The sequence below is a fragment of the Sorghum bicolor genome, chromosome 9, assembly GCF_000003195.3.
Source record: "Sorghum bicolor cultivar BTx623 chromosome 9, Sorghum_bicolor_NCBIv3, whole genome shotgun sequence".
Classification (NCBI taxonomy): domain Eukaryota; kingdom Viridiplantae; phylum Streptophyta; class Magnoliopsida; order Poales; family Poaceae; genus Sorghum; species Sorghum bicolor.
Window position 1 is genome coordinate 599,079 of NC_012878.2, and position 14,154 is coordinate 613,232.

The 14,154-nt window shown below is 40.2% G+C and overlaps 1 pseudogene; it reads left to right on the forward strand.

Moving 5' to 3' along the window:
• On the forward strand, window positions 7,815-10,437 carry LOC8067294 (annotated as a pseudogene).

Here is a 14,154-nt window from a genome sequence, read left to right on the forward strand (position 1 = left end):
TCGTCAGGAGACCCCGTCATGTCAATTTTAATGGGAAAGACTTTTTCAAAAGTAAGAAGACACATACGCCAGTGAGTCAGCAATCCGGGGACTGCACCGACCACCGAGCACTCGACGCTCGGGGACTGGTCGCCCAGTCTATCAGCTCGGAACTTCAGGGACTGCACCGACCACCGAGCACTCGACGCTCGGGGACTGGTCGCCCAGTTTATCAGCTCGGAACTTCAAGGACTGCACCGACCACCGAGCACTCGACGCTCGGGGACTGGTCGCCCAGTTTATCAGCTCGGAACTTCAAGGACTGCATCGACCACCGAGTACTCGACGCTCGGGGACTGGTCGCCCAGTCTATCATCTTGGAACCTCAAGGACTGTACCGACCACCGAGTACTCGACGCTCGGGGACTGGTCGCTCAGTCTATCGGTTCAAGGCTTTAAGGCACGTACCGACCACCGAGCGTGATATGCTCGGAGACTGGTCAATTAGTCTATTCAATCGCAGACGAGCATGATATGCTCGGGGACTGGTAAAATCAATTTTTTAGACCTTGCTACAAGGCTCATACTTCGCCTTCCAGCAAGCTCGGGGACTACATCGGTACGATGCATCTTGCGATGCATCTCAGTCTCAAAACTACTTTGGGGAATTTTCTTTTGACCCTGGCACCACGTGCCTACGTCACCTACTACCAGGCTCGGGGACTAAGTGGGCACACTTCACCTTGCGGTGAATATGCTTGCTTTTTAAAAGACTATACTTTTTAGAAAAGTAAAGTGGGCACACTTCACCAAGAAAGAAATTTTTTTTAATCAAGAGCACCATGCATTCTTCGAACAACCTGCTTCTTCGATGTCAATGTTGATCAACTGTCTTTTGAGTTGGTCAAAATACCGTTGCAACTGTTCGGGCGACTTTCCTGCTTATTGAAGACGTCAAGCCTCACTGATCGAAGAAGCTCAAGACGGCGTGTTACATCACAATACATGGTGCTCGGGGACTAGCTGTGGGGGTACAAACCCCTATACCCTTACGGCTAGACTTGGGCCAGGAGGCTTGGCCCATTACGAGACGAGTTCAAGGCTTGATCCGACAACCTGGAGTTTCGCGCAAGGAAACAAGATGTGGAGATCAAGCAGGATTCTAGTCGGTTAGAATAGGAATTGATATCGAATTATCCATGGCAATTGTAACCGACTAGGATTAGTTTCCAGATCTGTAACCCTGCCCTCCGGACTATATAAGGAGGGGCAAGGGACCCCCCTAGGACACATCATAATCTCTCAACACAATCCAATACAACCCGACGCAGGACGTAGGTATTACGCCAACTCGGCGGCCGAACCTGGATAAAAAGCTTGTCCGTGTCCTGCGTCACCATCGAGTTCGTAGTTTGCGCACCGTCTACCGATAAACTACTACCGTGGGTATACCCCAAGGTAGACTGCCGACCAGCTTTCGTCGACAAAGCTCTAACTAGAGATGGAGCTACATTTTTCCAGCTCGAAGAAAATAAACTAGGAGGTATAGTATAGATCCAGAAACCAAGTGATAAAAAAGCTAGAGGTGTCCTATTGGCAAGGCTCTACTTAGGCCAGTCTCAGTGGGGGGTTTCATCAGAATGTCATGCACATTTATTAGAGTGTCATATCAGCAAAATTGTACTTTTTGCATGAAACGAAGAGGAGAGAGAAGGAAGTAGTTTCACCATGGTGAAACCTCGTGGGCGTTGTTTCCCACGCGGTGAAACGGGATGAAATCACCACTGAGAGCTAAATCGTTTCACCATCTTGCATGTGATCCAATCATTTTGCAGTAATTAAATGCTTTGCCCAGCTTAGAAAATGTCAAGGTGAAACTCATGCATTGTGGAGGTTGTTTCATTATTTGTTTCATTGATATCCTGTCAGCGGATTTGTTTTGAAAACAGTGCATTGAAACGGGCCACTTAGACTGGCCTTAGATCTACGGTGGATCTCAGATTTGTGGCCCAGCTAAACACATAGTAGTGGAATCGGTAGAGCAGCAGAACCATGTTAAACACGTGCCTATAGGCCATAGAGTTGGTGCTCTCTTTAATTCGATGTATCACCATGCAGGATTGTACTGTCTTTTATGTGATGAGAACAAGAGATGCAGCTTATATATGTAAAGAAGCTTTAATTTTATTTTTGCAATGAATGTGAGCCTCTTGCTCTTACATATACTGAAATTATATATATATATATATATATATATATATATATACACACACACACACACACACACACACACTCACTCACTCACTCACACTGAGTATGAAAAAAGTACATATATAGTATAAAATATTTTTTCTTATATATAATAAAACAAAGTAATAGGAAGTTTATTAAGCTATGCATATGTGTGTGTGTGTGTGTTTGTGAAGTACACTGTACAGCAATTGGCCGGAGAACCCATACTATTGTAGCCCTGCACCGTTATTGTGTGGTCACACAACTTTAGTGAAAGTGTCGTGGTATGATGTGTACCCGTCCATTTCACCGTCGACCTATCTGGATGTACGTACACTTTATATAAAAGTTAGATGTGCATACACAAATGCAATAATCTCTCGTTGATGTCTACTATGGCTCCGTATCTATCGCTCGTGCAAATACTGTTGTGGCCGGTGATCGATCAACGATGTGGATGTTTTCAGTTCATTCAGTTGCACCACCTGCATGTTGTCCAACCAAGCAATGTAAAGTAATAAAGCCTACACTACACACGTATCGTACGTATTGTATTGTATTCCGCATGTGCGCCGGAAAATGGTACTCGTGTGTATTTATGCATTCATACAGGCAGGCATGTCCACGTTTCGAAAAGAGAAAAATTAAAGGCGGTTTAATTGTACTTTGGTTCTTTGGTTGTTGGTATATACCGCACGTTTTAAGTATTCCATGTATATGCATCCAGCATGTACAAATAATATCCTATCCCAGTCAAAATGATAAAAGAAGGGCTATTATTGGTCTTGATTAATTGACCAAGTGCACTTTATTTTTCACTTGACAAGTAAGTATCCCAGATTATCAGTAGCATATATATTCATGGGTTTACTATACAAAAGACTACTGCAATAGCTATAGCTATATAGTGGGATCAGAGTCCACATCTTGAGGTTATATATGTCCAAGAAATTAAATGCGTATTAGTTAGAGGGTACTGCCATCAGTGGTAAATCGATCTCTGGATGCATTGATGATGCATAGCCATGGACGCGTTTTCCTAGCTCATCTCTCCTTACTACTTATATAGTTAAATCCAGTTTGTGGCTAAAAAAGGCTCTAGCTCATCCAAACAACTACCTAGGGCCTTGTTTCGTTCACACTGGAAACCAAAAAGTTTTCAAGATTCCCTATCACATCAAATCTTTCGGCACATGCATGAAGCATTAAATATAGACGAAAATAAAAACTAATTGCACAGTTTACCTGTAAATTACGAGACGAATCTTTTGATCCTAGTTAGTCTATGATTGGATAATATTTGCCACAAACAAATGAAATTGTTACAGTAGCGAAATCTAAAATCTTTTCACATCTAAACAAGACCCTAGCTTATATGGCTCCTCCACACCTAGAGCTCATCTAGAGGAGTAGATTGGAATAGATTTGGAGCTTGTTTGGCTACATTCATATTATTCTCAACTCACGTGGATTAGAATAGGTTGAGACAAAAAATAGTAAATTTTCCACAAATCCGTTCGCTTGTTTTATAAGCCGGACTTTTTTCTATCAACCAGTAATATTTTTTTCTCATAATAAATCAGCGAACAATACTTTTAACCATGACTTTTCAGACAAGCAAACGGTCCATCCTAATACATTTGAATTGAGATGGATATCATATGAGTGTGGCCAAACAGCACAACAAAATCTTCAAGGACGATATTATGAGATCGGCCATCATACTGTCCACAGCGTGTGCGGGGCTAAAATTGAGTTCGTACATGCCAATGGGTATCGATGCTAGGACTTCTATGTTCTCACAACGTCGGCACCGGTGCTTCCTCTGTGTAGGCGTGTGTAGGCCACTGACAGCCATACAGCAGGGGCCAGCACCAACCGTATGGCAGGGCATGCTCGCAGGCAAGCCACATACCTCGGGGCCAAGGAATACAATTGTTTATTCTTTGAGCACTGATGAACCTACATGCCTCGGCTCAAAGAAATTTAAACTTAGCATCGCTATATCTATAATGTTTCTACCAATGCCCCATTACTCTCTCTTCTTTCGCAAATTCGCACATTGTGGGTAGTCTCAGGCCGTGTTTAGTTTCTGATGAGAAAAATTTCGCGACACTGTAACACTTTCGTTTGTTTGTGGTAATTATTGTCCAATCATAGATTAACTAGACTCAAAAGATTCATCACTATATAATTAATTTTTATTTTCATCTATATTTAATATTTCATGCATACATCTAAAGATTTGATATGACAGAAAATCTTGAAAAATTACCTCAGTGCATCATCATAGTGTGATGACGGCGAAGAACCGTACGGCGGCGGTCAGTGCACGACACTGCATGAGAACAGTGGCAAAGCAGGCAGGGGACACAGTAGGACTACAAGGACATGATGGATCATCGGAGGGCCGTACAAAAGGCGCAGCACACACGTGTCCAAACAAACATGCTTGATGACACAGAAATTAAGCTAGCTGATGATGATGGAGCTCAAAAGAGATTACTGTCGCGTACTGTACATTTTTTATCTGTAGCCAGCACACGTGTCAAAATATAATTGCATGTACACGTACGGTACAGGAATATCTCGTGTATAAACAAAAGGGCCGGATTACGAAGGAATATACTTGTATTTTTTTTTTGTACACATAAAAACTATGCGCAAATGAGATGACATTAGGTCATATTTTTGCCACATCATCATCATATAGGTCAATAAATACAATGTATAGCGAGCCATACGCATATGCACAAGTACTGAATTGTAGATTGCTTTGGCGGTTGCTCTAAAAAGGAAAGATATATAGCTTACTGGTTAAGGTTGTAATAATGCATCTCGTCCATATGCATATTGATAAAGCAAAGCAAAGCGAGGGGTGTGTGTGCGCATGGCAGCCGCCGTACGTACCTTAGGCCTTGTTTAGTTGGCAAAATTTTTTGTTTTTGACCATTGTAGCATTTCGTTTTTATTTGACAAATATTGTCCAATCACGGAGTAACTAGGCTCAAAAGATTAATCTCACAAATTACAGGTAAACTGTACAGTTAGTTTTTATTTTCGTTTATATTTAATGCTCCATGCATACGATAAAAAATTTGATGTGACGGGAATCTTGAAAATTTTTGCGAACTAAACAAGGCCTTAGATCTACCGCATGATATTTATGATATGATGTGCAATCGATCGATGGACACATGAACGAACAGCCGACATCGGGACCGCAAAAACACAAAACTATACTGCTGTGTCAACTCAACTGTACTGACCCCAGCTGCCTTCCTGCTAGATCGGATGGATCTTTCATATCGTCTACGTACATATATAGCTTTGGCTTTGTTTAAATCTAGTATGTGAAATTTTAGAGTGTCACATCGGATGGGTATCATATAGGTGTTTGATATTAATAAAAAATAAATTACAAAACTTATTAGTAAACCACGAGACGAATTGAATAAGCCTAATTGATCTATCATTAGCACAAGTATTATTGTAGCACCATATTTGTCAAATTATGGACTATTTAGGCTTAAAAATCCATCTCACAAAATAGTCGTAATTTGTGCAATTAGTTATTTTTAGTCTGTATTTAATACTTCATGCATGTGTCCAAACATCTGAAATGTTAGGCTGTAAACTTTAGGGGGAGAAACTAAAGAAGGCCTTAATTGCCAAATTATAGCTCACACTTTGCCTTTCTTCTAAGTGAAGCTTCTCTAATAATATTGATTGAAGTTTTAGAGAAAAAATTTTAACACACGTAGAAGACAAAAAAATATATTATCGAAACATAAAGCATAGACATGTCTACAAACTTAGTTAAAAATAGAAAAAAAACTTTACTTAGAACAAAACCAAAGTGAGCTATACTCTAGAATGGAGAGAGAATAACATGCATGTACAATAATAGTGGTGTCATGTCAGACACTGCATATGCATGCTTTTGAACCAAGGCCTTGTTTAGTTCCAAAAAAATTTGCAAAATAGTTACTGTAGCACTTTTATTTGTATTTAACAAATATTACCCAAACATGAGCTAACTAGGCTCAAAAGATTCATCTCATAAATTACAGACAAACTGTGCAATTAGTTATTATTTTTATCTATATTAAATACTCCATGCACACGCCACAAGATTTGATTTGATGGGGAATCTAAATTTTTTTGTAATTTTTTTTGGAACTAAACAAGGCCCAAGTATTCCCTCTCTCCCCTTTTATGTGGTTGTCATGGGATTCGTGTGAGTTAAACTTCTATATTTTGACTAGGTCTCTAGAAGATATTAGATATATGTGTATATCCAAATAAATTTATTATAAAAACAGATTTAACGATTTTGTCTAACTATACTAAATAATTTTGTACCAACAAATTAATATCATTATTTTCTTATTTATATTTGATCAAAGGTTGAGTATGTTTGGCTTCTCGAAAAGTGAGAATGATGAGGGGGAGGGCAGAGAGAGTATAGCCTACCTAGCTAGAGATTCATGGGTCTCAGTATCTCACTCCTTTTGTTGTGGGCATACAATGTTGATCGCCCACCACCCCTTCCTCACCCATCTTCTAGCCGTGTGAATCTCTTTCACCTCGTCATGTCATAACATATACACCTATATAGTCATCATCCACTCACTCATCGAATGTATTACCACATTCCAAATCCATTAATATGATTATTCCTTCACCACTCTATGTGTGCTTGGGCAGATGATGATAAACAAACAATCTCACAATATATATGTATGCATGTAGCTTCATCTATCTATTATCGAAGACTTGCATGGGATTTTGTTTACTCCACACTACCCACTTGCATTGTGAGGCACTTTTCCTTTAGAGCACCAAGCTATAGTGAATGACATGTGAGGTGTGGTCTTATATTATTATTGAAATAAGAGTAAAAAATGCACTAGCAACCCCTAATTTTACCATGAACCTCAAAAAATGTATCTTTAGGTCTATAAAACTTTTAGGTTGTTCACCACAAGTTCATATTCTTCCACACGATAGTCACTCTGACTAGAAACTAGGATAAAGTTTCTATATCCATTACAGTGCTAACGAAGCAAAATAATGATGAAATATTGGAATTAATAAAAAGATAGATGAGGAAATGGTTTTTTACATAAGAAACTATGTCTACCAAGTTATGAAGAGACGTAATAATTAGATGATGGAGAGAGAAAATACTTGATTGGATAAAAAATATTTTTTAAAAAATCCAATAGAAACATGACGTTTATGTGTAGTGTCTATATAATCGAATAAAAAACTCTTATTGGTTGGGACTACTCTCGATCTCTGTATCAAAATGGTGTGCATTCTACGGAGCAAGCATGGGCCTAGCCCCTTGTGCGCCCATGGGCCTAGCTCAGAGAGGGATTTCCATCTCGGCCCATGAGCCCATGGAGGAATAGTAATATTTTATTTTATTGTATTTTTGTTTGTGGCAATGGCAAATTCCAGTCCATAGAAACAAGAAATAGGAAGGCATGCATATCCAAGCCACGAAGCTGCATCTGTGGCCTGACCCTGATCCCGTCCGTCGTCTCCGGCGGGCAAGCGCAAGAAGAGATCCCACGCCGTTGTCTCCTCTACCTCCACCCATGGCGGTTTCCACCTTCAGCGGCGACGAGACGACACCCTTCTTCGGCTTCCGTGGCACCGTCACAGCGCTCGTGTTCTGCTATAAGAAGCACCCATCAGATCTCCCTTTCCCCCATCGGATCCATCCATATTCCTCACACCCCTCACCCTCTCTCTCTTTTTGATGATGCCTAGGCATGGGTGCCACCTACGGGATGGCTAAGAGCGGCGTCGGCGTGGCTCCATGGGCGTCATGTGCCTCAAGCTCGTCATGAAGTCTATCATTCCCGTCGTCATGGCCGAAGTGCTCGGCATCTGCGGCCTCATCATCACCATCATCATCTCCACCAGGATCAACCCGAAGGCCAAGCCCTACTACCTCTTCGATGGCTACGTGCACCTCTCCTCTAGACTCGCCTGCGGCCTTGCGAGGCTCACCGCCGACATGGCCATCGACATCATCAGAGATGCTGGAGTCAGGTGTTGTCTAACTCTGATTCCAGTTGTCATCCTTTGCACTTGTCCTATCTGATTTTAAACACATTTTGACTGACATTATCATCATGATAAGTGATTTTCAGTCAATTGGATCAATCAATTAGCAATGTAGGATGGGTGATTTGATTAGTCTAGCCTACTATCATGATAGTTCCCAGGCTAATTGATTGATGGAAATAAGTAGATTTTCCATCATGTAGTCTTGTTAACCGATTGATGAAAATGAGTACATTTTCTATATTCTGTTGCTTGATTGATGATGACAACAACTTCCTTTCTTGCATTAGGCAACTATGCTTACAACTACAGATGAGTTAGTGTGTCTATATGTTGGTTTACCTATGCTATGTTTTTCATTTAAGACGTGATCTGTTACTATGTGTTGTTTGTGGCTAGAATATCTATGGCCCTGTGGCTCTCTAGCCTCTGAACTTGACAAAGATTCACATTGTGTTCATGTGTTGCTACTTTCTCTAAATTGGGCATACTTCAACCTCAGTAGTTATGTATATCAAAGTTGTCCATATTTGACCCTAGAAAAATTGTAATAAAGAGAAAAGCTCGTTCATGAGGTTGGGGTGTCCATTTAACATGCAAACTAGAGTGTCCATTTGACCTTGCAAACCTTCATGAATCATGAGGTTGATTGATGCTTATAAATTACAGATGAGTTATTTTCATTAAACTATGCTTCTCGGTTAAGAGTTAAGACTTTTTTAGCGTAACATGATACTATGCCTTTCTCGAGGACATATCAATGGCCCTATGTTGCAGCCCTTGAATATCAAAGAACCAAATATTTTTCACTATGTTGCTACTTCCACTGAATTGAGCATGCTTTAGTAATTGCATATAGCAATATTACCTATTTTTAGCTCCTTTGCATCTCTCAGGCACAAACCTGTTTTTTGCTCTGGTTTTGAATTTTGCAATTCACACTCCATTCCAGCTATGTTAATTTCATTTCACAATTTATTCCAAGGATTGGTGTTTTTAAGATACTCATATGTAACATTGTTCCATGTGAGCTAGGCATGTTCCCTGGACTTGGGCAGGGGAGAAATTGTTAAAGGCATGTGTCCTGTGGGCCCTGTGGCATTAAGGACCCCTTTTGTCATTTTGGTTGTTGAAAATTTGGTGATATCTGAAGATCTTAGCTCTCAGTTGTGGAATCCCTAAAACTTTCATATGCCAATACCATAACTAGCAATTTGCCTCAATTTTTCTCAGTTATCCTGCTTTAACGAGTTTCTTCAATGAATGCCTTGCAAACACTTTTATTTGTTTCTATTGCTATGTCATGCTTCAGTACTTTTGAAGCTATGATGTACCAAGTTTGTTCAAGTTGAGTACAAATAATATGTCATTGTACCTAGTAGTTTCTGTTATTTGTTGCTTGTATGCACTATGTTTTATTATCAAGTGTTACGTCGCTAAATTTTCTACATATTAGCCTTTGTTTGCAGTTAGCTGGCACTCTTGTCTTATTTCTAGTTGACATGCTTTAACATATTTGTAAATGGATGTTGGGAAAATAGTTTAATTGGTTTCTTTTCTTACCTTAGCTTTTTGTACGTCTAGAGCTCTCGTGTACTAAGTTTATTCAGACTGAGCATAAATAGTATGTTGTTATAGATAGCAGTTTATTTTATTCATTGCTAGTATCCACTAGATTTTTCTTATCAAGGGGTATATATTCTCTTACATAGCCAAAGTTTGTACAGCTCAAACCTTATATAGTTATATCTAGCAAGTTATCAACTTGTCATTCCTATCTTATTCTGATTCATCTCCTCTCCAGGGCAAATGCACAACAACCACGGTTATTTGTGGGCATGATTCTGATTCTTATCTTCGCCGAAGCTCTTACTCTATATGGTCTCATCGTCGACATCATCCTCTCATCTTCGTGCTGGCCAATCTCACGCTGATTAGAAGGCTTGATATATGGCACATGAGTCATCTGCCACTATATTCAAAGTGTTTCTTTCTCGGTGAACATTGAGGGATCACGAGCCTGTTCCACCTTTATAATATTATATTACTATTCTGTGAAGACAAACCTAGCTAGTGCTTGTAGTTGTGTTGTTGTATTTATTTGAAATAATAGGCAGCAGGCCCCGAATGTGATGAATAATAAGCAAGTTGACCTAGCTAGTGCTCTCTCTCTCTCTCATGGGGTGTTGGTGATGCCATATTGCCATTGTTGACTACGACTGCATGGATGAAAATTGCTATTTACATCTTGTTCATCTAATATCATGTTCATCTAGCTGTCTATTTACATCAATTTTTTTAATTTAGTGCAAGATTAAGTATACAAATTGTGTGACAGGGTAGATTATTTGTGCACATCCCATTTAACTAAGGTTGGAGGCTGGAGCAAATCATTATATAACACTTACCTCTTATTAACTAAGGCCTCCTTTTATTTATATAGTAAAAAATGGAGAAAAACATAGCATTGGAAATTCATAGGAATTGCTATTGCCTATTACTTTAGTTCACACGAATATAGTATATACATAGTGTAGGAAATTTTTCTTTGACCGTTGTTTTGGAGGAAATTTAACATCCACTCAAACCACTTGGTAGAAATCTTATATTTTTTTTCTATGGCCTATGTAAGTTTCGCAATTGTATTCATGTGGAATTTTTTGTTCTCATTTATGTCTTTTTTTTTGCTTTCCTATGTTCCAAAGGAGGTCTAACTTATCATTCCGTCAAAATTCTTGTGTGTTTCCAATGGTCCGTTTCACAATTTGTTCATGTGGAAATTTTATATTGTTCTTATTTCTGTATTTTTTGCTTTCCTATGTTCCAAAGGAGGTCTAAGTTATTCTAAGCTCATTAGGAATGCGGTCTCTTGATGCAACGTTTTTAGAGTGGAACCAATTTCGCTTCTAGTTCTAAGTTAGGTATTCTATGTCTCTAGAAACTAATTTTATTTACATCGTGGCAAGCGTCGAGAGCACCACCTCTCAAAAAAAAAAGAAACTGATTTTATTTGGTATCTCTTGTTTTCCAAGAGAAATAGTTTGGAGTATTCCTACCAAAGACGCTCCAAATAGTAAAAGTGCCCACACTTGGTATTTTATAACTAGGGGTGCCAAGTGTAGAAAAATCAATGTTCTCCATGTCTTGAAAAACTACCACCACCTGGAAGCAAGGTTTCAGGCCCTGTTTGGTACCACCTTTACTTAGATTCTAAGTGAAATAAGCCTGTCAAATGGTCACGACCGCCTCCATCATGAACACAACGTTCGCGTCTGATTTTGGCCCCGCAACAACGATTGGAAACGCGAGCTTAGCCTCGTGATTTTGAAATTGCAAACTCGCTTCCTTGCCCGTCCCTCACTCCCATATGCTCCATTCCGATCATTAGTTCCCCTCCCCGCCGCCGCCTCCCTCCAGCTTAGGGAGACTCTCCTGCCCTCGTCACCTCCCCCAAGCCTGGCCCGCTAGCGGTGCCACCCCCTCCACCTCAGGGCCCCTCTTCGGCCCGACCATCGCCTCCCCATGGCTAGATCTACCACCAGCGGGCCAGATCCCCTTCCCTCCTCTCCACCAGATCTGCAGCAAAGGTCGGCTCTGGATCCCTTTCCCTCCATCGGATCTGTAGCAAGGGTAGACAACCTCGACGACCTCCACCAAGCTGGTGACACTAGATCATCTCCCCACAGCAGACTGCCCTCTAGCAAGGTGAGCATGCAAGCTCTTCTACTCTTTGCGCAGCACCTGCATGTGCATTTGATGTTTTTTTCTAGCTCAAAGGTCAATGCAGGATTTAGTGTTGTTGCTAGAAATTCAAATTTGTTGCACTTTATAGATGGAAAAACCAGCAAAGCCTAAAGCAAAATGGGATCCTTTTGTCGCCAAAGTTTTCAATGAAATATGAGTAGAAGAAGTGCTTGCCCATAATAGACCTAACAATTGCTTGAATAGTGTGGGTTATGCTAATTTGGTGAAGAAGTTCTTTGAGCAAACAAAGAGGCCACATGACAAAGAGCAAATGAAGAACAGATGGGATGCACTATAGAAGAAATATACAAAGTGGAAGACCTTGAACATGAGAGCCACTGGTTTGGGAAGGGATCCTGTGACCGGATGTATTTCTGCCAGTGATGAATGGTGGACAGAGCAAAATATGGTGAGTAGTCATCATTTTGTATTTCATTACTTAAGATGACATCCTCTAATTATTCTCATTTAATGTTTCAGGCTATGCTAGGTTGTATATCTTTCAAATCTATAGTTCTTGAGCACGAGGACATGATGCGAATAATGTTTGATGTTATTAATGTGACTAATGACACCTTATATGTTCCTGGAAGTGGTCATGATGATGCAGAGGCTAAGGAGCATGAGGCCAGACATGGTGATGGTGATAGTGAGAGAGTCGAAGGGACTGGTTCACCTGAGGTCACACCAAATGCTAATAAAAGGCCAGCACAAGGTTTCCCCTATGGAAAGAAAAAGAAGACATATAGAGATCAACTTATGAAGAGGTTGGTCGACACATATGAGAAGAAGGCCCAAAGCAGTAAAAATTCAGCAACTTCTCATGTGTTTGATCTTGTTAGGGATGAGATTGGGGCTATGTTGGGGCAAGTCATTGATGATGGAGCTGAAGAAGGGAGTGACGAACACTACTATGCCACCCAACTTCTTAAGAAAAAGGAAAACCGTGATGTGTTTATTACTTTGAAGACTCCAAATGGGAGGCTTAATTGGCTGAGGAGGGCATGGGAGGACCGGAACAATTAGTGTTGTTATGTAATCAAATAAATTGTTGAGTTCCAGAGATTATTTGATGTTTTATGTAATGGAAACATTATTTGATGTTTTTTGTTATGACTATGCTTGTGCGAATAATTATTTGGTGTATATGTTGCCTGTTGTTTCTTTTGTTGTTTCTTTTCTCATGCTTCATAATGTGTATATTTTAGGTGATGAGACCAAGATGCGGTTCACATTTGTTGTCATGCGTTGGGCTGGATCTACTCATGACACTTGGGTATTTTTGGATACTTTAATCACCTACAAGGCTACAAGGATAAATTTCCACATCCACTTAAAGGCAAGTAGTACCTCATTGATTTCGGGTATCCTAATAAAAAGGAAATTTAGCACCTTACAAGGGACAAAGGTATCATGTGCCTGTATGGCAACATGCTTGACATCCAGTGGATCAAAGGAGGTGTTCATTTATGCGCATACATCCCTTCCAAATGTGATTGAGTGGTCATTTGGAGTTCTCAAGATGAAGTGGTGCATTCTCTTGCATTTACCTAGCTATCCGATTGAGAAGCAATCAAAGATTATCGTTGTTTGCATGGCTCTTCGTATGGCATGCATGATGAACATTTTGAAACCTGTGGAAGACATTAGTGGTGTTGGGTCTCAAGTCTGTTGGATCCCAAGTTCCTCCAGTTGATGGTAGTGTTTCAGTGGATGATATTGATATGGGTGCTTTCTGTGATGCTATTGCTTCTACTTTAGTTGGGGTGATCCATGGGGAACATCCCAACTACCATTTTTTAGCCATATTTTCTGTTCGACTCTTGTGGGGCTCACTTTTCATATAGCTATTGGAGGAGATATATTGGGGGTACTGCTGCAACAACTCCCTTAATATTGACAAAAGATGATATTGGGATAGCCCAATATACATATATTTGGGAAAGTTTATTGGAGAACTGCTGAAGATGCTCTAAGGATCCTCTCTTATGAGTAGCTGTGGAGGGAACATGGGGAGGTTGGAGGGGATGTTAGCAAGTACTAGTGGTGTCAGACTCGCTAAGTAGGGGAGATACCTCTAAAGAAAGAGTAAGGATTGTGAGGAGCAAGAGCAAC